Source organism: Lissotriton helveticus, chromosome 1_1 (assembly GCF_964261635.1).
Source record: "Lissotriton helveticus chromosome 1_1, aLisHel1.1, whole genome shotgun sequence".
Taxonomy (NCBI): domain Eukaryota; kingdom Metazoa; phylum Chordata; class Amphibia; order Caudata; family Salamandridae; genus Lissotriton; species Lissotriton helveticus.
The window spans coordinates 1,403,590,676-1,403,613,936 of NC_136057.1; the positions used below are offsets into that span (position 1 = coordinate 1,403,590,676).

Below are 23,261 nucleotides of genomic sequence, written 5' to 3' on the forward strand. Positions count from 1 at the left end.
CAATCAGCCATCGGTTGCATTAGGGCACACGTATTACAATATATTGTGTCGTGGCCAGATCCCATGCACCACGAACGAGTTGTGGGGGTCCATGACACTAACTGCTTTCTGCAGTGGCGGCACAGCTTGAATCTCAACATTTTGGGAGGAGACATTTTTCTTCCCTGGCACACTGTCTAATGGTTCTGGAATCATAGCAGAACCAACAAAGTAAGGGCAGAGCTCTGGGTCCGCATTGAAGGGAGCAGGAAGGAAGGCACTGACATAAACAAGCAGTGTTGGAGCGTATATATTGCTCCAGTCCATCACTTCTCAGAGTTGTGGACCATAGCGGAGTCAGGTGGTGTTGCCTAGTGGTGCATGGGTGCTATTATTGCTTTAAGAATCTCTAACTCCAGCTAGGTGTCTCTGAATAGTCTATGGGTGAGAAATCTGCAGTTAGATATGTCTTTCTGAAAAATCAGCATAGCTAACTGAGGCTCATCCACAGCTTTCATACATTTTTGTACCAGCTCAACAAGGGCTGGTTTAGTCCCATAGGGTTTGTAAATGCCTGACTGACTAGTATCAATCCTTATACATTGGGCTGTTTTCTGGCTACTTAATGCACAAGCTTACTAGTAAGTCTTTCATTGGCTGGTAGATTATTTGAATCTCAATTTGGTTTCTTCAGTATTGGTGCACTAACCTGTTTTCAAGTGAGTTTGCATACAGTACGAGATGAGTTAGTGATTGTGTAAAAGGTAAGGACATGGAAATCAGACAGTGTAACAAGTATGCACACTGGACCAACATCCAAAAGAATTCCAGTGAGCTAAACAGATTACAAAAATGGAATGCTTCCTCTAGCATATCGGTGCAAAGTGATACGAAGCTTCCAAATGGATAGTTAAAGATACTTTCCCCTGGTGCCTGTTGTCCAAGTGTCATGTCTCCTTTCATCTAATTCTCTTGTGCGCTCTCTTGCTGCAACCTGTTCCATGCCGTAAGCATGCCTGATTTAGGGAAGGTCATTTTAGGTACTGGTTCTGCTGACTTGGAATTAGTTATCCCTAACGCTTTACTAAATTTCCAATTGTGGTACCTTTCTACGGGCTCTTATAGTCTGTCTCTTTTGTTAGGTACCTCTTTTCCCTTGGCGTTAGACCCTTTTGGGCAGTCCTAATATCAATATACTGTTAAATGAAGGGAGTGCTGATGAATGCCTTACTCGCTCATTCTCTTGGCAGTGCATATATAGCAATGCCTGGTATGTCATTCATGTGTTTTTTATTCTGGTGACTTTAGAATTAAAGTATTTCACAACTTTTACACATTTCTGTTTGCATGGTAGAACCAATGGCTTGGCAGTTTGCCTGCCCAATGATCTAGTATTTGATTACCTCCTGATAGCTGGACCACTTATGATTTTTATGAAGAAGATGATCATTTTCTTGTTTTTTACTTCTCCATCTGGCCCTTTGTTGTTTAAGTTCAGGGCTGAATCATATGACTGTCTGCAATGGGAGTTTGTATCTCTGTTTAAGGGAGTGCATGTTGACTGTAGAAATAGAGCTGTTTTCATAACTTTGCAATATTTGGCTGAATACATATTTGCTATTAGATTATTACGGCTGTCAATCAAGAGGGGGTGATTGTGACAAACGGTTTTCTTTCTGGTCCTTTCTATGCAGATGTTACACAAGGGTGTCCCTCTGGAGACGGCTTAGGTACGTTTATCAATGAGCAGGAACGGTTAGAACGGGGATAAGAAGTAAGATTGACATCTTGCACATGCTTTGACATCTTGCACATGCTTAGAGTGTCGGTCAGTCACATTAGCAGAGAGTGAATAGCCAGGGAGAGCAAGATACACAAAAACAGACAGCGTGGTTAAAGGATAAAGAGGCGTAAAGAGTAACAAGCATTGAAAATGCAATAGGTCTCGCAATAGAAGAGTTTGACATTTTTCGTTTTGCATATGGATGAGTGGCGTTGCGTGGATGAGTGGCGTTGCGTGGGTGAGTGGCGTTGCGTGGGTGAGTGGCGTTGCGTGGGTGAGTGGCGTTGCGTGGGTGAGCGGCGTTGCGTGGGTGAGCGGCGTTGCGTGGATGAGCGGCGTTGCGTGGATGAGCGGCGTTGCGTGGCTGAGCGGCGTTGCGTGGCTGAGTGGCGTTGCGTGGCTGAGTGGCGTTGCGTGGGTGAGTGGCGTTGCGTGGGTGAGTGGCGTTGCGTGGGTGAGTGGCGTTGCGTGTGTGTGTGGCGTTGCGTGTGTGTGTGGCGTTGCGTGTGTGTGTGGCGTTGCGTGTGTGTGTGGCGTTGCGTGTGTGTGTGGCGTTGCGTGTGTGTGTGGCGTTGCGTGTGTGTGTGGCGTTGCGTGTGTGAGTGGCGTTGCGTGGGTGAGTGGCGTTGCGTGGGTGAGTGGCGTTGCGTGGGTGAGTGGCGTTGCGTGGGTGAGTGGCGTTGCGTGGGTGAGTGGCGTTGCGTGGGTGAGTGGCGTTGCATGTGTGAGTGGTGTTGCGTGTGTGAGTGGCGTTGCGTGTGTGAGTGGCGTTGCGTGTGTGAGTGGCGTTGCGTGTGTGAGTGGCGTTGCGTGTGTGAGTGGCGTTGCATGTGTGAGTGGCGTTGCGTGTGTGTGTGGCGTTGCGTGTGTGTGTGGCGTTGCGTGTGTGTGTGGCGTTGCGTGTGTGTGTGGCGTTGCGTGGCTGAGTGGCGTTGCGTGGGTGAGTGGCGTTGCGTGGGTGAGTGGCGTTGCGTGGGTGAGTGGCGTTGCGTGGGTGAGTGGCGTTGCGTGGGTGAGTGGCGTTGCGTGGGTGAGTGGCGTTGCGTGGGTGAGTGGCGTTGCGTGGTTGAGTGGCGTTGCGTGTGTGAGTGGCGTTGCATGTGTGAGTGGCGTTGCATGTGTGAGTGGCGTTGCATGTGTGAGTGGCGTTGCATGTGTGTGTGGCGTTGCGTGTGTGGCGTTGCGTGTGTGTGTGGCGTTGCGTGTGTGAGTGGCGTTGCGTGTGTGAGTGGCGTTGCGTGTGTGAGTGGCGTTGCGTGTGTGAGTGGCGTTGCGTGGCTGAGTGGCGTTGCGTGGCTGAGTGGCGTTGCGTGGCTGAGTGGCGTTGCGTGGCTGAGTGGCGTTGCATGGCTGAGTGGCGTTGCGTGGGTGAGTGGCGTTGCGTGGTTGAGTGGCGTTGCGTGTGTGAGTGGCGTTGCGTGGTTGAGTGGCGTTGCATGTGTGAGTGGCGTTGCATGTGTGAGTGGCGTTGCATGTGTGAGTGGCGTTGCATGTGTGAGTGGCGTTGCGTGTGTGTGTGGCGTTGCGTGTGTGTGTGGCGTTGCGTGTGTGTGTGGCGTTGCGTGTGTGTGTGTGGCGTTGCGTGTGTGAGTGGCGTTGCGTGTGTGAGTGGCGTTGCGTGGCTGAGTGGCGTTGCGTGGCTGAGTGGCGTTGCGTGGCTGAGTGGCGTTGCGTGGGTGAGTGGCGTTGCGTGGCTGAGTGGCGTTGCGTGGGTGAGTGGCGTTGCGTGGTTGAGTGGCGTTGCGTGTGTGAGTGGCGTTGCGTGGTTGAGTGGCGTTGCATGTGTGAGTGGCGTTGCATGTGTGAGTGGCGTTGCATGTGTGAGTGGCGTTGCATGTGTGTGTGGCGTTGCATGTGTGTGTGGCGTTGCGTGTGTGTGTGGCGTTGCGTGTGTGGCGTTGCGTGTGTGAGTGGCGTTGCGTGTGTGAGTGGCGTTGCGTGTGTGAGTGGCGTTGCGTGTGTGAGTGGTGTTGCGTGGGTGAGTGGCGTTGCGTGGGTGAGTGGCGTTGCGTGGGTGAGTGGCGTTGCGTGGGTGAGTGGCGTTGCATGGGTGAGTGGCGTTGCGTGGGTGAGTGAATGGTTAGCTGTTGCTTATGCGACGTATAGCACTTAATACTAAAGTAGGCAGACCTTCTTAGCCTTTGTGAGAATAATAGCAAAATAAAAATAAAAACCAGATCAAGTCAAGGACGCAAACGGCACCATGCTATTGTTTATTTACTCAGATGATATGCATAAAAATGTAACTTGTGAGCACGTTTCTCTAACTCTCCAATAATCCCATTACAACACTTTGTACAAATGAGATTGGGACTCATCCTTCCGAAGTCGAGAAAAATGTGCAACGCTGTGTTGAAGTTAATTTTTTTAATTAACAAAATGCAAATAATGTGGAGAGATTTCAAGTGATTCAGGAATGGGGGCCCTTGTAAAGAGAAAGTACGGCCGGCCTGGGCAGTGATAGGGGAGGAGGGAGGAGAAATGCGAGTCACGGCAGCAGCAGCCTTTGATGTGCCTGCCGGCCGGCCGTGAATAATTAGGGGGTGAGAAATGCGCTCGGAGGGCTGCCTTTGATGTGGTAATGCGAGGCAGGCAGGCAGGCGGCTGGTGGCATTGTGCACGCGCTTTTTAGGGCTTGCGCAAGCGCAATGACCTAAAAAGCACATGCACTTGAAGGAATCGCCAGTGGAATCGCCAGTGGATAAACACTGGATAAGCCCCTATAGAGCTTCGCCAGCTATGCGCTGAAGCGCATCAGCAGGCGAGCCCTAAAAATGAAGGAAATATCTAGAGGACACGAGAAGGTGTGATAAACAGAGTGAGGCAGAGGTGAAAAGAGACAGTTGGAGTGATGAGCAGAGAGTAACGAACACAGAAAGATTGTGATACATAGAGCGGCAGGTAGTAGTGAACAGAAACAGGTAATGATTCATAAACATAGTGACAGAGCTTGGATAACAGAGGGAAAGCAATGGACAGGTTTAGAGTGGACTCTAAAACAAATTAACAGAGACTGGTGTACACAGAGTGATCGGCAGAGAGAGGCCAAGAGTGGTGAACAGCGACAGACCATTTAAATGACACAAACAGATTAGAGAGCTACCTGGAGAAAAATAACGATGACAGCAAACCTAAAGAGAGAAAAATAACCAAAGACAAATCAATTAAATAGCATGATAGACAGGGTTGGGAAGAGTAACAAGGAAAATGGACAAAGCAACAACAGCCATAGGGGCAGACTAAAAGAGTGAAGCACACTGATGAGGGAAGCTCAAAAGTGATGGACGGAAATGCTTGATTCGGCCTTAACCAGAGAGAATTTCACAAGTTATGTTCCATGCCAGTTTTCCATCTGGCCTGGGTCCTACCCCAAAAGTGGCAATATAACTCGAACTGCTGATTAACCAAGCAGGGCTAGCAAAAGTGAGAGATCTATTGAAAGGGTTAACGCTTATGTTTGGACTAAAGGCTGTGGAATGGGCACTACTGAGAGCAGGACAAATTAGGGCTAATCCAATTTTCTTACTAGAAATTTTACACTTTTGTTTATTCCGCAGTTATTTTCACTGGCAAGATCGTTTCTTTCTTCAGTCTAATGGTACATCCATGGGCTTTTCTGGAGCCCCCAGCTACGCAAACATCTTTATGATGAAATTTGAACATGAGCACATTTTGACCAAACCCCATTGGACCAACAACCTCATTGTTTTTAAAAGCTATATTGATGATATCCTCATCATTTGGCGTGGGTCATGCTCAGATCTCATCAGTAACATTCTGCAACTCAATCTGATAAATCCCAGAATACAATTCACATCTCACACTGATTCACAGCAAATTCCATTTCTGGATGTAATGCTATGCATCAACAATGGAGTCATCTCAACTTCCATGTTCACCAAACCCACAGATCGCAATAATGCTTTAGCGTACCAGAGCTTTCACCCCTGGTCACTCAAACGCCACCTCCCATATTCACAGTTCTTGCGAATCAAACGGATACACTCCAACCCAGCAATTGGCATGCAGTCAATTGATGTTTTCAAAAGTAAATACAAACAGAGAGGTTATCCCTCCAAAGTGATTGATGAGGCAGCTCTACGGGCTGCCACCCTGGATCGTGAAAAACTACTGACCAAAAGCAGAAAGCAGACTACGTCCACCAGACAAGTCTTTGTTTCCACGTACTCTACCCAATCTACAGTGGTCAAATCCATCATTTTAAACAGGTGGTCCCTTCTACGATCAGAGCCTGACTTTAAAGGAATGTTTGTAGAATCTCCATTATTCGCATATAAGAGATCACCAAACCTCAAAGAAATTTTGAATAAACGCCAATCTTCTCCACAAGCCAAGTACCGAGGAATGATGAAATGTTTGAATTGCTCTAATTGCAACAACGCATTCACTGGCAAACTGATCCATCACCCAAGGTCAGGTAAACCTATCACATTGAACTTCAATGCCACATGTAACAGTCATCACGTGGTGTACTATATAAAATGTCCTTGCGACTTATTTTACGTAGGCAAAATGGAACGCATGTTGCGCACACGCATAACAGAACACAAAAGATGTATACGTACCAACACGACTAGTTCTCCTATTGCTCAACACTAGAACAACAGCAAACACAATATTGCGCAACTTAGATTTGGGGTTCTTGAGGTTATAGACCATCGCCCTGACCGTGATACGGCCAAATTCCTTATACAGCGTGAAGCGCATTGGATTTTGTTCATGCAATCCCTTACTCCAACAGGGCTTAATGATAAATTAGAGCTGGCTTGTTTTCTGTAAAAACCATCTAAATGAAGATGCCCATATATTTCATGGATATGCCACACTAGTTTCTATTGTTACGTGCTATATGTGGCAATTGTGCTTATACCTGTAAACATTGGAGGCACATGTAACATTCATGATTTACTATGTTCTTTGTAATGTTGCACCTGGTGCTAACGTTGCTCGCTGGCCTCAGCTGTCTATGTTTATATACTTAGTGTTTTCATGTTTCATGTATTCCATGTTCTGTATGTATTTCTTGTACTTTGTTGTAGGATGGGTTTTGCAACACACAATAATTATGTTTCAAACAGAAACTTTATCGAGTGCCTCACCCGCTGTTTGTCGGTGTTTTGGTAGGTTGTTTCTCTTCACCGTACACCTCACACACTTTCCCTCTTCAAGATGGCCGACACGCTCTCGCGTCTTAGTCCGTTTTCACTTTCTATTGTGAATCCTCCTTAAACGCTGATCCATGGCGGTAAGCGTCCCTCAGCGTGTTCGATTCTAGATGTCCCGTTAGCTCAGTGCGGCTGATACTCCTCAAGCCACAATCCATCTCGCCGGTGAGTTTCAGGCAGCTTTCAGATTATCGTCGCGTAATCGCACTCCATCAAACTAGTTGTGCCATTAATGCAATATTATTTTACAGATTGGTCTTCACTGACCAGGCGCTCTTCTTTCATTTGCGGTGGTTTTGGGAGATGTTGACGGGTAAGTCCCGCTTTTGTAAACCTCACTTAATACGCAGCCTTTACACAGCTGGTTCGTTAACAAATGAACCGTACATTTCCCTTTATTTTACAGCCTTTCCCGAGTTAATTCGTAACACCGTTTGTCACTCAGCCCTCCGGCGTACATAGCCCGGGCTGTACTTGTTGGTTGTATGTAGCTTGACGCTACTGACTCAAGTAAGAACTATCCCCAACCTCTTTTACTCAGTGCCCCAACTCGTGCTTGAGTATCTACTTACCCTAGGCACCAAGCAACACAATCCCAATGAACTCAGTGTAAGAATAATCACCACGAGCATTTGTTAAAAGTGCACGCTATCTTTTTGGTTTTCCACCCTTTTGGTTCTCCTTCACTTTGGGTACTTGAGCTCTCTCACGTCACCGTTTTCTGCTTACCCCTACTATTATTTTCGCACTCTGATATAGTGATTGCTTTGAATGCATACATTCGTATTTTGACTCTTCCTGTAACTAATATTCCTAACCCCATGAGTAAGCACATGTGTAAAAGCTTCTCTGAATTACGATCGTAGTAATACACTGTACCTATTTCTGCAGATACCCCTGATGAAGGGCATGCTTAGCCCGAAATGCATTGGGAATGCCTAAAATTGTTTTGATGATGCCAATATTGTGGATTTTGTGACAGCCAACAAACTTCTGAAAATAATTAAAACAACCAAGCATCCACACCTCGTTTGAAGACTCCTTAATCACAATTTGTTATTGAACTGCTGATTATTTTGTATATCTGTATAAATTGCTTATTTGTACTGTAGTTGAATTTTCTATACAGCGATTTACACTCAGTGGAGTGTGTTGAGCAGTGCTCTAGGTTTTCCAGATCAGCATCTGGATATTTCTTCTACTGGACTAGATTTATGACATTCTGGGGATCACAAATCATTCTATGAGTATATTTGAAACTAAATTTGTTTATGTGAATCTTCCAATAAGTGAAACATCAAAATTACTACATTTTGTTTTTCAGAACAGAAGATATTATTCCTTGTCAGGAACCCTATTCCTTAGAACTCAATTAAAAATAGGGTTGTTTGGAGGAAGCTGGCTCTGTACATACTATACAAAAGTAAGGTATAGTGTGCACAGAGTCCAGGGAGTCCCTAAAGGTATAGCAGAGGCTAAATTAGGTAAGTATTAACAACTCTCTTTGTGGTGGTGTGGGCGAGCAGTTAGGCTTATCCAGAGGATGTGTTAAGCACTTATTGTATTCACTCCCTCGAGGACTGATTACACACACTCAGAGATAGAATCCAGACCATTGGGTAAATATAAAAAGGTACACTTATGTTTTATTTCTTGAACCAAGTAGGACTAGGTACAGGTAGGTAAAATGTACTTTCAATTGTTTACCTTTACATAGAAATGCAATTGGGAATGGATTTGCAATTGTTACAGGTTGGTATGGATACAAAAAGCAGGTTAAATTACACAGGTATTAATTTTAGAATACTTTTTGATTACTTTCAGATTACATTGACTACTGGGGGTGGTAAGCCTAGATACCACACCAAGGGATCTCACAATACAAGGTAAGTAAGGCTATTCTTGGAATAAGTTATAATTACTTTTACTCCATACAAAACAACAGTTCAACACTAAAAACATTTTAGGCCCAAAAACTCATAACATGGGTTCTTATGGGAGAAAAATGGTTATTGGTTTAAGGTAAGCAAACGTCTCACAAGCGGAGGTTTGGGCGGTTAGGTCCAAGGTTCCCCAAGATCTATGTAGGCATTCAAGTTGCACCACCACCTAGGCCTAAGGGGGCCTTCGGTTAGGGACGGCTTACAAGCAGTGTGGGAGCAAAGCTTCTAGGGTTAAGCTCAGCACTACAGGGGCCAACAATTAGCACAGGAGCTGCACCATCAGTGGCACAGGGGCCACAGGGTGCAGGTTCCCAAAAGGACATCAGGGACCCTGTAGTTCCAATAGAGACCTTCAGTTGGGCAAAGTTGCTACAAGCTCGGGCAGGGAGACTTCCTGATGGCGACCACCGGCTGGAGAGGTAAGTTGGGGTCTTAGGGGATGCCTGGACACCGTCGGTTGGACCACCCAAGGCCGGGGGGCATCGGGTGCAGGGGTGTCGTCTGGCATCTTGTTTCTTTACCAACTCCGCTCGCAGTCGAAGGGGGACCTTTCAGGCTGAGGCTGCAGGCGTCATTTGAGGCTCGAAGTAGGGGATCACCAGATTCTAGACCAGGATCGCTGGGGAGACCTCTTCGTGGGGTTGGGCTACTCGAACTCGGGCCCTGAGTGTCAAGTGCAGAGTGGTGCAATATCGCGTAGCCGCCTGGATCCAGATTCTGTGGTCGAGTCTTGCTTGAGTAAATCTGGTGCCTACGGGAGACAGAGTCTGTAAGGTGAGTGCAAACCAGGTCCTACGGGCTCGGGGCAGCTCTCTATGCCGGTTTCTTCGCTGTAGGCAGGTCAGAGTCGGGACGGGCCGGTAGGACTAGGGCAATATCAGGTGATGTCCTCTTCTTCCTGGGTCAGCACAGCACTTCGCTCCTTCTTTCTACCTCAAATCTGAGGAGGCAAAATTCAGGGTTACCCCTAAATACTAAATTTAGGGGTGTTAAAGGAGAGTGTAGGTGAGGTCCAAATGGTCCCTTCCTTGGGGTGGGTAGACCCCCTATTATGCCACCCTCCAGTGGGAGGGGGCATGAGCCTCTCCCTAATTGGCTGGGTCCCCTCATCTTCAAGATGGAGGGGACTGAGATGTGTGCTTCACCTCGCCTCCCCCACCTGAGGGGTGGGGTTAGCAGAGGTGGGCACACCTCTCCTCCTAGCTTGACTTTCCTGACGATTCTCCCACCCAAAGTGGTTGGAGAACCATTGGGAGCCAGTTGCTGGGGGCAGTAAAAGGCAGGGACAGCTTCCAAAGATGGCAGGCCTTTGAACTTCCCCTCCGTAAACACAGCCCATTCTGGGGAAGGGGGCATGACACCCCTGCCCAGGATGGGCTTTGTTTTTGGACCCAGTGAGCGGAGGCTCTCTACACAGGGGTCTAGAAACCTGTTTAGTGGTGGCAAAGGGCAGGCTGCCATTCAGGAACCACACCAGAGCTGGTCATTTTTCAATGGGCATCTCTAAGATGCCCTCTGAGTGCATTTTTCATTAAATCCCACACTGGCATCAGTGTGGGTTTATTGTGCTGAGAAGTTTGCTTCCAAACTTCCCAGGTTTTAGTAAGGCCTTTATGGAGCTGTGGAGTTCGTAATGACCAACTCCCAGATCATATACTCTTAAATGCTTTACTACACTTACAATGTCTAAGAATCGACTTAGGCACTGTAGGGGGACAGGGTTCATGCCACTGTACGTTCGCCTGAGTGGTAGTGCACCCTACTAAAGGAGTGGCTTACCTAAGCCTCACGCAGTGGGTTGCAGGCATGGCACACAGGGATGTGTCTCATGTCGACTCTTCACTTTTCTCTGCACCAAAACACGCAGCCTGCAATGGCAGTGTGTGGGTGTTTAGGTACAGGACCTCTAAGCAGGTGCGGCTCTAGGCTCATGGCGGCCCTGGGCAGGGAGCGTAGGTAGGGGGCCCGAGGCCACCAAATCCCTGCCAGGGGCCGCCACGCAAGTATGTAGCTAAGGATATATATTGGCGTGGCATATTGGCGTGGCGGCCCCTGGGGTTTGGCGGCCCTGTGCAGGTGCACAGCTTGCACATGCCTAAGGCCGGCCCTGCTCCAAGAGTGGCACAATAGGTGCTGCAGCCCTTAGAGGCTTTCCCTGGTCACTGTGCCCTTGGTACCCATTGTACATTTGACAAGGGGCCTACCTGTAGCCAGAGATGTGCGAATTGTGGGTACAATCGAACAGTTTTGGGGAAAAAACACAGTCCCTAGGAGCCTGATTGGCAGGGACCCTGGGCACATCTAGTCAGGTTGCATCGGTTGTCAGGCAAAAAGTGGGGGATAACCATGCAAAAAGGGGCACTTTCCTACACAGTTCCCTTCCCATTCCCACTCTGGGAAGGTATGTACTGCTGCTGTTAATAGAAGTAGTTCCATGTTAATTTCAGTATTGCAAAATCACCTGCAAAATGTTTGTGAATACCCGCATGCTCAAGGGTTTGCAGTTATTTATACTTCGGGCTCCCGGTTTTATGGTGTTTATTTTTGTAACATTTCCGTCTGTATTTATCCATATTTCTTTTTGGGCCATTTTATCAGTATTTATCAATATTTATTTTGTATTTTGCGTATAAATGAAGTTAAAAAACTGTACATTTCCATATTTATTTAACTGACAGACGCGCACTTATACTTTGAAGTCTGTCATATTTTAGCTATTTAACCTGTCAAATATTTCATAACAATACATCCACTGGTAAATACTAGCAATATACCATAAATGTATGTTGACATATGCAGCGATTTAAAGAAATGTCATCCTTTTTAAAATTTCCCATGTTGTCTATTTGCTCAGCTGCTGGCCTATAATTTACGAAAGACAGCACAGAGAGTCACTTAAAAAAAACGCAATTTGCTGTATTTATTCACTTTTAAAAATAAATGCAGACAGAACACACATTTTTTCTGTGTGTATTTATCTGTAAAAATCCGTAAAAACAGAAAACAGGGAGCCTTATATACTACATTGTGCAGCCTTCCACTGTAACACTCCTTTTCCCAACCGTAATATAAATGCAGGAAAATATGTCCTACTGACAGGTTTCAACCATTACATGTGCTCTTTGCCCTTTTTGTTAGCATACCAGTTACACAGACGTGTGCACAAACGTTTGTGAGTAGTACCATACGTTAATCGATTTTTGTACTATGGTATGCCCAGATGTGTGCCCAAACTGCTTGTACTACAGTTATTTAGATAGCACATCACCGATAATGTCTTATGTCTGGAATATCTTGTCTTCCCACTGACAGAAGATGCTGATTAACAGATTTGGATTGGCTGCAAAATGGAGTGGCATGCCTCGAGAGGAGCGCCTTACATTTGAGCATCAGGCACAATTTCTTTAACAGGTGCAGAGGGCTCTTAGTTGGGAGTAAGGAGTCACTTCTCTGAGACTCGGCAGCCCATGAAAAAGTGCTCCCAGAAGGAGAAGACGTGCACACATTGGCAGACTTGTCAACTCACTCGCATCTGACCTGTGTCATGGCTTTTTTAACCGCCTGACAAACAAAATGTTTCCATAGACTTCACTAGAGTTGCCTGCTATTCAAGTCAATATCACCCTTCAAAAAAGTGTCTATCCTCCGTCGACCTTAAAGGGAACACACATCACTCTCTGAAATGCCTGACTTCACCTGCATTTTTTAGGCAAAAGGTTGACAGGCGTGTGTTAAGCTCCCAAAATAAAGTAGCATCTTTCTTCTGCACCACACCACCAGCCTGGCCTGCCTGGTCGGCACGTGCTCGCGCAGCTTCCGGTGTGTTGTCAAGCACTGTCAATTCACACAAAAGTCTTCTGGAGTTCATGGCAGCACCAAAGAGGTATTAAGAACCCAAAGCCACAGAGGGCGCTCAGCTCTGACTTGCTGCCACCTCGGACCCCGACCTTCAGCAAGCTCTGTCCTACTCGCCCCTTTATTTCTGGGTGTTTCAGGGGAATTACTTTCTTTCTCTGAGTTCATTTATATACTGTCAATTCTGCGATTAATGTTAGCAAGGTGTTGTCATGTTTCTCAGTAAATGTGTGGGGGGCGCCACGAGGGGGCTGCACAGCAGATCCTTCCGATCAGAGCGCGCGTTGCTTCTGGTATGCTGCAGCACGTGCGGGATCACACCGACACCTTGCAGGGTTCGCTTCAAGGCAATCAGATGAGGCTGTAGGAGCCCGCTGGCACTCAGGGACACCCTCGTTGACCGATTGCCTCCATCAGGACATTACTTTTGCCAAACTCTATCCCTCTCACCTATGTATTTATTTCTCATTTATTTTCTGGTTTCAAGTGAACTGTTTTGTTTTTATGGCTGTACAATGGTATCATTTGGTACACTCATACCTGTCAACTTATTTGACAGGTGCCTCACCTTTTTACTTCAATGCACCCTCCTGACGAAGAAAATTCCTCCATAAAATATAATGGAGCCACCCGCTTTTCAAACCTATATCACCCTCCCAAAAAAATGTTAATTCCCCATTGAACAATGATTATCAGTCCATGTTAGATAAGTGCAGCATCTTATAGGCAAGACTAAGTCGACTAATGAAAATATTAGCCTGTGACATAAAACAGAAGATAGTTGTCTCTTTCACGGTCCTTATTTCTGATTTAGAAAACGAAGTGTCCAGATACTTTTTCCGATGATATACCAGCTTTGGAAATATGCAAATAGAATGCCCCAGACCCTCTACATTATAGCTGCATAACCTGCATCCTCAGACCAAAAGATAGATTTTTACAAGATCCCTCAAACTGTTCCAATGGAATGTATAATAACCTCGGTCTAATGTCCTTTATCCTCATTCCTGCCTCAAGATCTGACTCAAAGTTCTTTTCTCTGATTGCCTGGTAAGAGTCTAATGTAAATTTCATCGGTTTGTATGCCCAAAATGTGAGCAGGTTTTTCTTAAAGTCATGTCTCACAGTGAACTTCTTACAATCTATTTGTGCTGTAGTCGATTTTTGAAACAAGTAGATCTAGTTGCGGGGGCTGGTATTCTTGGATAATTGTATAAATCAGGTTACGTTTAATTCACACTCCCCAAATGATTTTAACATCAATGCCTTTGAAATTGTTTATTTTAGAGTATCTGTTTAGCCTTTCTGTGGTTGCAGATATAATAGATTGTTGTAGCAATATGACAGCTGATCAATGACTTCAGTGCAGAGTGGAGGTTTGGGGAGGTTGTTGGTTTAAAATAAATATCTTATATTTTAATTGTAAATGTTGTTCCAGATTAGCACTTCTTTCAAGTCAAGTGTTGGGGAAGCATATAGAAGGAACATAATGAGCATAGAGTTAATTACTATAATTAATGGTCTTATGGCTCTTCTTCCATAGAAGCTTGTGAATCGTTTCGTGGATTTTTTAATAATATTACCTTTCTGTGTTCTTGAGAAAATATGATCAAATACAAAGCTCCTCCCGATGGAAGGAGACCCCCTGTTGCACCGCAGTTCAGACTGAAAAGTCTATCTATTTAAACATGAACTTCATCCATCTTGGGGTTCCAAAAAATATTTTAATTGTTCTTCAATGTTTCCATAACACATGGGTTACTTCTTGTACATCCAGCATTAACATCATCAAATGTAATTCCTTCCCCAATGCATTTCGGGCTATTGTGTGAGCCCTTCCTCAGGGGACAACTCTACAAAAAAGGAACAAATCAACATGTCACTGTGTGTGCTAAACCATACACATGCACACATTATCACGTTTCGTTGTCTACATGACCCGTGTTTCAAAGATCAAAAAAGGTGCCCGAATATTTAGGTGAAATCCAAGACTCGTGCGTGTGTTGTTTATTCAAAAGGTGTGCTCTGTGATCAGAAAAAGCAGATAACGCCAAAAGATATAAAAGCCAAAGTCAAAGCCCCCTTATATCCCGGTCACCGGACCGTGAACTTGACAAGGATCTACACCGTTAAACATGCATTGGCGTGAGCCGAATACTCACGGACTGTTTCAACCAGCATAGACGCCATATCTGAAACAGAACAGCGCGTGTTAACTAAGGTGGAGGTTAATTTCGTTGCTAAATCTACTAACCCGGTCTCATGTGGGAGTACTTACTAGGTGATGTGTTCTGCAGCGCGCATAGCCGTTACTGTGTCAGGAACCCCGGCGGTGTGCTCACTAGGTGCAGTTTTTACCGGCTCGTGCGTTGGAATGGAAAGTGAAAGCGGACTAGTGAAAACCAATGTGAAACAAAAACGTGTCGGCCATATTGGGTGAGTCCTACCCCCAGTGTGCGCGAAAAACAAATCAACGTGAAAGGAAACATGGTCACATGGAATAAACTTCAGAAACACAATATTCAGCGTAAACATATCTGATTACAGATAACATAAAAATTCAATTCGATCATTCAGACCGTGTGGCTGCATCGATGCCATGTAGCGAATCCAGAAATTTTCTCTTTTAAGCAATGTCTCTTTGTTGTTGTAAGTGGGGGTGATTTGTTCAAGTATAACAAATTTTAGTTGAGCTACAGAATGTTTTTGTTCTACAAAATGAGCTGCAACAGTCGATTTCAAATTTCCTGTTCTTATATTGCTCTTGTGCTCTAGTACACGGGTCCTGATTTTTCTCTCCGTTCTGCATTCTGGGGAACACTATCAGTCATCCCATGAAGGGTTATCCCGTGAAATTAAGAGTGAATGCAACTTGCAATTCAGCCAATCTAATTTACATGCTCAAGTGCCCATGTGGCAAGTGTTACATTGGACATACGGAGAGAAAAATCAGGACCCGTGTACTAGAGCACAAGAGCAATATAAGAACAGGAAATTTGAAATCGACTGTTGCAGCTCATTTTGTAGAACAAAAACATTCTGTAGCTCAACTAAAATTTGTTATACTTGAACAAATCACCCCCACTTACAACAACAAAGAGACATTGCTTAAAAGAGAAAATTTCTGGATTCGCTACATGGCATCGATGCAGCCACACGGTCTGAATGATCGAATTGAATTTTTATGTTATCTGTAATCAGATATGTTTACGCTGAATATTGTGTTTCTGAAGTTTATTCCATGTGACCATGTTTCCTTTCACGTTGATTTGTTTTTCGCGCACACTGGGGGTAGGACTCACCCAATATGGCCGACACGTTTTTGTTTCACATTGGTTTTCACTAGTCCGCTTTCACTTTCCATTCCAACGCACGAGCCGGTAAAAACTGCACCTAGTGAGCACACCGCCGGGGTTCCTGACACAGTAACGGCTATGCGCGCTGCAGAACACATCACCTAGTAAGTACTCCCACATGAGACCGGGTTAGTAGATTTAGCAACGAAATTAACCTCCACCTTAGTTAACACGCGCTGTTCTGTTTCAGATATGGCGTCTATGCTGGTTGAAACAGTCCGTGAGTATTCGGCTCACGCCAATGCATGTTTAACGGTGTAGATCCTTGTCAAGTTCACGGTCCGGTGACCGGGATATAAGGGGGCTTTGACTTTGGCTTTTATATCTTTTGGCGTTATCTGCTTTTTCTGATCACAGAGCACACCTTTTGAATAAACAACACACGCACGAGTCTTGGATTTCACCTAAATATTCGGGCACCTTTTTTGATCTTTGAAACACGGGTCATGTAGACAACGAAACGTGATAATGTGTGCATGTGTATGGTTTAGCACACACAGTGACATGTTGATTTGTTCCTTTTTTGTAGAGTTGTCCCCTGAGGAAGGGCTCACACAATAGCCCGAAATGCATTGGGGAAGGAATTACATTTGATGATGTTAATGCTGGATGTACAAGAAGTAACCCATGTGTTATGGAAACATTGAAGAACAATTAAAATATTTTTTGGAACCCCAAGATGGATGAAGTTCATGTTTAAATAGATAGACTTTTCAGTCTGAACTGCGGTGCAACAGGGGGTCTCCTTCCATCGGGAGGAGCTTTGTATTAGTCTTTAGTTTCGCTGGATGGTACAGACAGCGTTCAACCCTGCTCGCACGCTATAAAGTACACCATTGATTACAATCATTTAATTACTGCTGTGCAAATCCCATACTTCTTAGTTGAAAATATGATCAAAACCAGAAATGTTTATTATTGATAGTAATTCATAAATAGTCATGAGTATTTCCTTGCTCTATGGTTTCTGTGCCTAATTTCCAAGATAGATGTTTTTTGCCTCTACCAAATATCATCATTTTGGTCTTTGTTGAGTGTACAGCTAGCTGATTTATAGAATTAAATACATTCAGACGAGACAGTTGCTGTTGTAAGCCACGAGATGTTCGAGGGGAAAAAAATCTCTAGCATAAGCCAAGTGAGCAATGGCCTAATTTGCCATTTTTTTAGCTATACCATCTTGTACATGATGTTTTTGGACAAATCAGAAGTATATAATGAGAACAAAAGTGGAGCAAGGATGCAGCCCTGCAGTACTCTATTGTGCATGTACATTTTAGGAGGCCGACTGTTTCTACACGAGTGTCCTTTTCACCCCCCATCTTTGTGCAATCCTATTAAGATGTAAATAACTGAATGACCAGTACTCTAGTTTAATAGTTTTTTTCACAAAGGCCATGATATAGTCTATATGAAAATGCATATAGGTTATTATTCTTAGTTCCCTCAATCTTCTTTATAAATAATGTGAGAGCAACTATCTTATCAATGGCAGAACATCCAGTCTGAAACCCAGTTTGGCGAAATTATATTAATTTACATACATTAACCAAAGTAGTTCATTTATTAAGTAGGAATTTTGCAAACAATCCACCCTCAGCATCAAGCAGAACAATGAGCCAATTTCTTTGGGATTGATTAATGCTCCCTTTTGATAGATCGGCTCAGTAAGTAAGCCTTTACACAAAGGTGGAATATGTCCAGTTCTTAACACATTTGTAAACAAACTTATTAAAAGAGTGTTTTATAAAGTTGGATTATATTTCAATACTGTAATTGGAATTCCATTTGGTCCTGCAGCTCGCAAGGACCGACACTTTTGTATTAGATCGATAATTTCTGCTTTAGTTATAAAAAATGTGCTATCAGCATTCATTTCCGTATCATTCAATGAAATAACATTGCTTGTAAATAATTCATTTATATATTTTTCCAAATTCTTATTGATTGATATATAATAGTCAGTGGACATTCTATTTGCACTTGTACCAATCCTGATTTAATGGCCTCTTAAAGATTTGCCCATACAGCTTCCTGTATGTTTCAATTGAGTCTCTTTTGGTTTTTCTTTATTTAATTTCGTTTGACCTATGGTCCTTTAATAGACATCATATCTATTTCTGATGATATCTTTTACAAGCAATGTTGATTGGTCTTTCCTAGCTTGTGAAATCTAGGGTGACAATTACTCTTCTTGATGGAGAGGAATTCCAAGGTCAAGAATAATCCCGATTCACTTTTGTGTATTTATGCCTTTAGTACTTGGTCATTGGTTTCGAAACTCAGAGATATTGAACTTACAGTCTTGATTTTCCAGATGCGTTAATTTATTATTAAACTCACTATACTATTTTATTTTCGAAATGCAGTTTGTAACTCATGGTTCTAATCGAAGTGAACTACTTTCTAGGCAGACGTGCACGCGCAAGAGAAAAATGCTGTGACTCAGTGAAGAGAGCCAATGGCTGAAGAGGCAGCCCCAGTGCCCCATGCTGTACCCGGAGTGGGTAGGTGGAGGCAAAATGTGAATGAAACTTGAAAGGACAAAAAAATGGATGCAGAGGGCTGACAGAAAGCCCCTCTATTTATCTAGGTATGTATTTTTATTATGATTTTTTTAACATTAGACTGGTCAGACAGCTAAAGTAGTTTCTAGGCCGCACTTAAAACTGGTTTCTTAGATTGTGCGCTCTTGAACAAATTTTGATGAGGTTGTTTTACAACTTTTGGCATTGATGACCATAAGAGATATGACTAGTTCCTCCACCGCCACTGATTCTTTTAACTATGGGGGATATCAGTGCTCTCAACTAACTGAAAGGCGGCATGCAGAGCTTTATAAAATTACAAGGTAAAGAAACACAGAGAAAACACCACCTCAGCTAAATCAGTTAGACTGTGGACACTAGACGATGGATGTTCAGACAGGCCAATAAAACTGGCTATGCACTATGTAGCGCGCTGTATATCCCTCACTGTAGTACAGAACACATGCATGTTACATGCACGCACACACACTTGAATACCACTGGTACATGCAATAAGTAAATAAACACTCGAAAGAAGAGGAAACAATGCATAAACAGCGAACAGGCTGTTTGTTTACACGGTGCCTGTTCCAAACAACAGTGGTGTAAATTAAAAACATAAATATTTATGCATTCGTTCATCATATGCATGCATATTTACAGTTAAGAAAGAGAAAGGTTTATGAAACCACAGACGTCTACTGAAAGACAGGCCATGTTTCAAACCCATCTAGCCGGACATGGGCACGGAGCAAGAGCAGGTACAGGATATGGCCTGGGAGGGCTGAGAAATAAAAGGAATCAAACACAGGGGTCGTGGGGTGAGGACTATGGGACTCAAAGCCAGAGGTTTAAGACACAGAAATGTCTCAGAGGAGGAAGATGGGGCAGAAGTAGGTTGGGCTCCCAGCAGGAAAGTGTGTGGGGGAGACACAGTTTAAAGACACGTAAATTATATGGTTAAGGGATGTTCAGAAGGAAGTGTGGGGTGCACTGTACGACGAGATCCACAGCTGCCCGGTTTCCCAGGATCCTCAGCGTCTATTTCCAGATAAGAATGTTTCTTTGCATTCAATGGCTTGTAGTGGTTTTTTATGGTAATGGCATAAACAAAACTACAGGTTCCTCAATGCACACTAAAAAAAAAGATCTGAAGATGGTAGCCTTGCATGGATCTGGGAAACTAGGCAGAGCTGAGGAGTACAGCCTTAGAGCACAAAGGTTAGGGTTGGGTGATAATCAGAATGGTGTGTTGGACTCGTGTTGGAGGAGCTCAGGCGTTGAACAGAAATGTGATGGTAAAGAGGCCATGAGAGGAGTTGGGGGCTCATTGGGGAATGTTTAAAACACAGAAATCATGAGGGAGGGAGGGCGGTTCATAGGAGGAAGACATCACTTTAACATTTACAAATGTTAAGGCATGGGTTGTTTAGAAGGGAGTTTCGAGTCTCCACATGAGATTAACACAGGTTTAAAGCATAGACATGTTCACGTAGGAGAACCAGTTCATAAGGGGTTGTGGGGCTCTCTTGGGACGGCAGCACATGCTTTAAATACAGCAAGGTTAACCTAAGAGGAATTGAGAAGCATGTGTGGTGGTCCGCTGGGGAAGGAAGCACACTTTTAAAACACAGAAATGTTAAGGCAGAGATCTGAATGGAATGTGGGGTAGTTACAGCAGAGAAGCTTAGGTTGGACACACATAAATGTTCCGGTCAGAGTTCAGAAGAGAGTGTAGTGGTCCCTTAGGGTGGGTAGCATACTTAAAAAAAATCAGAAATGTTCAGTTAAGGGAGAGTTATGTAGGGAATGGGGGGTCCCTACAGGAAGGAAGCACGAGTTGAAAAGGCAGAGATGTTAAGGTAAGGGGTTCAGTTCAGAAAGTAATGTGGTGGTCCCTTACGGAGGGAAGAATACTTTTTTTTAAAACTTAAATGTTTAGTTAAGGGAGATTTCTAAAGGGAATGTGGGGTCCCTACATGAGTAAAAGAACAGGTTGAAAACAGAAATATTAAAATAATTGGTTCAGAAAACAGTGTGGTGATCCCTTAAGGAGGAAAGTACACTTTTAAAAAACAGAAATATTAATTCATGGGAGAGTTCTGGAGGGAATGTGGTGTCCCTACAGAGGGGAAGCACAACTTGAAAATACAGAAATGTTATGGTAAGAGGATTAGAAGAGAGTGTGGTGGTTCCTTGGGGAGCGAAACAGACTTCTAAAAAATCTGAAATCTTAAGGCAAGGGAGATTTCTAAAGGGAATGTGGGGTCCCTACAGGAGGGAAGCACAGGTTGAAAACACAGAAATGTCAAAGTAATAGATTCAGAAGAGAGTACTTGGTCTGTTAGTGAGGGAAGCACACTATTAAAAAACAGAAATCTTAAGTTAATAGAGAGTTCAGGAGGGAATGTGGGGTCTCTACAGAAGGGAAGAATGGGTTGAAAACAAAGAAGTGTTATGGTAAGGGGTTCAGTAGAGAGTGTGGTGGTTCCTCGGGAAGGTAAGCACACTTTATAAAGAAGAAATGTTAAGTACAGGATAAAAATATGGAATTGTTATGGTAAGGGGTACAGAAGACAGTGTGGCGCAATATGCTTTTAAAAAACAGAAATGTTAAGTTGAGCACGAATTAAAAACACAGAAATCTTAAGGTAAGGGATTCAGGAGATAGTGTGGTGGATCCTTAGGAAGGGAAGCAGACTTCTAAAAAAAAAAAAGGAAAAACAGAAATGTTAAGTTAAGCACAGGCTGAAAATACAGAAAGGTTTAGGTAAGGGGTCCAGAAGAGAGTGTGGTGGCCCATTAGGGAGGGAAGCACACCTTTTAAAAAGAGAAATGTTAAGGGAGAGATCTAAATGGAATGCAGTGTCCCTATTTGAAGAAAGCACAGGTTGAAAACCCTGTAATGTCAAGGTAGGGGGTTCAGAAGAGAGTGTGCTGGTCCCTTAGGGAAGGAAGTACAACTTTGAAAAACAGAAATGTTAAGGGAGAATTCTGAAGGGAACATTGGGACCATACAGAAATGTTAAGGTAATAAAGTTCTGAAGGGAGTGTGGGGGTACCTTCAGTATGGAGCACAATTTGAAAACACAGATGTAATATGGTAAAAAGGTTACAGGGTTGGATTCCCTGAAGAAGGGAGTGTTCCTACAAAAAGGTGTGTTAAGGGAGAATTTGGTCGGATGAGGGAATTCCTTCAGAAGTGAAGCATAGATTAAAAATATATAAATGTTAAGGTAAGGGGAAGTGAGGGGTCTCAGCACCAGCTGAGCACTTGTTGAGAACGCAGGAATGCTAAACGAGTGTGGACACCGAGAAAGGGGGTGAGGGAAGAGCACACAAGGTGAGTGACTTTCAAAAAGGGGCATAGGCCTTCTTGAAGGAGGGTTTACTGCTTAAAAATACTACAAATGTGTCATATGTTCAGAATGAAGCATAGGCAACTGCAGATGGAGACCCCGGGTTGAAAACCTGAATATGTTATGGTAAGGGGGTTAAAGAAGGGATGTGGTATCCCTGCGGGAAAGGTGCGTAGTTTGAAAACACAGAAATGTGCAGGTGAGGGGCGTCAACATTGGGTATGTGGACAGGGGTGGTACGCGGTTGAAAACAGAAATGTTGAGCTAAGAAGGAGCAAAAGAGTTCGTCTTCCCTGCAGGAGGAAAATACGGCGCTCGAACCCAGAAACATTATGATAAGGGGGTTCATGAGTGAATGTGTGAGACCTTGCAGGAGGTGGCTCTGTTACAAACACAAAAATGTGAAGATATGTTCAGAAAAGAGGATGGAGCACCATGTAGGAGGAGCGTCGAGCTCCCAAACAAACAGCGGAGGTAGGCAGGGGTGTTACAAGTGGGGGCGGACATATGACACGGCACGGAGCCTCAGGTGGAAGCCTGTGCAGAGCTTCTCTGCAGCACGGGGGCTCGGGTGTAAAACGGTAACACGTGTGGATCCCTCACAAACACGCTAATGTAACTGGGGGTCACATGAGGTGGTGGTATCGCGCCCAGCCTTCTTAAAAGTGCTCAGCGGGTGCAACTGCCCCCACCCCTCTCAGCACTGACAGGAGCAGAGGGATCGATAACAGACACGTATTGACTCACACAGCACGTACCAGCGTGGTGCAGGCAGCTCTGCCGCAGACCAGACTTTCACTTCTCCTCTCGCTCTTCAGAAAAAAAACCCCTCAAGTTTCTCCCTGGGATGGAAAAGAAGAAACCTCCTTCTTGCACCGGAAGCCAAAAAAAGAATTTAAAAAAATGGAGAAAGCGCGATGCGGCCGGGCCCCGGGAGCTGGCGCTGTGCAGGGCCTCGGGTGGGGGCGCGGGGGGCGTCGGCGGGTCCTGGAAGCTGGAGGGCTGCCACCCTGCTCGCACCCTACCCGCCTGCAAGAGTCTCCCGGCTGCCGCTCTGCCATGCACTTTAAGGGAGGGGGAGGAAGCCGAGGCAGGGCGAGCCAGCCAGCCAGGGACAAGGAAGCGCGCTCTCCCCAGTCCGGCTCGGCAGGGGCTCCCGGCTCTCCGAGGGGAGGGGAGGGGGCGCCCCTCTCGCTAGGGCACTCGGGTCCCCTGGCAGGGCAACTCTGGACCCAGACCCAGGAGCCGGGCTGAGCCGAGGCCGTGAGTGAA

At 44.8% G+C, this 23,261-nt stretch overlaps 1 protein-coding gene and 1 long non-coding RNA gene across 53 annotated transcripts in view; one reads left to right on the forward strand and one right to left on the reverse strand.

The window, feature by feature from the left end:
* NFIX (nuclear factor I X) overlaps positions 1 to 23,261 on the reverse strand; it is a 5,476,577-nt gene that overhangs the window by 1,838,407 nt on the left and 3,614,909 nt on the right. The gene's annotated exons all lie outside the window — the stretch shown is intronic.
* LOC144826379 (uncharacterized) overlaps positions 1 to 23,261 on the forward strand; it is a 102,332-nt gene that overhangs the window by 13,566 nt on the left and 65,505 nt on the right. For all 3 annotated transcript variants that reach the window (XR_013609814.1, XR_013609812.1, XR_013609808.1), the window contains one exon: positions 18,513 to 18,695. This is a non-coding gene — a long non-coding RNA (uncharacterized LOC144826379). The remainder of the gene's footprint in view (positions 1 to 18,512; positions 18,696 to 23,261) is intronic.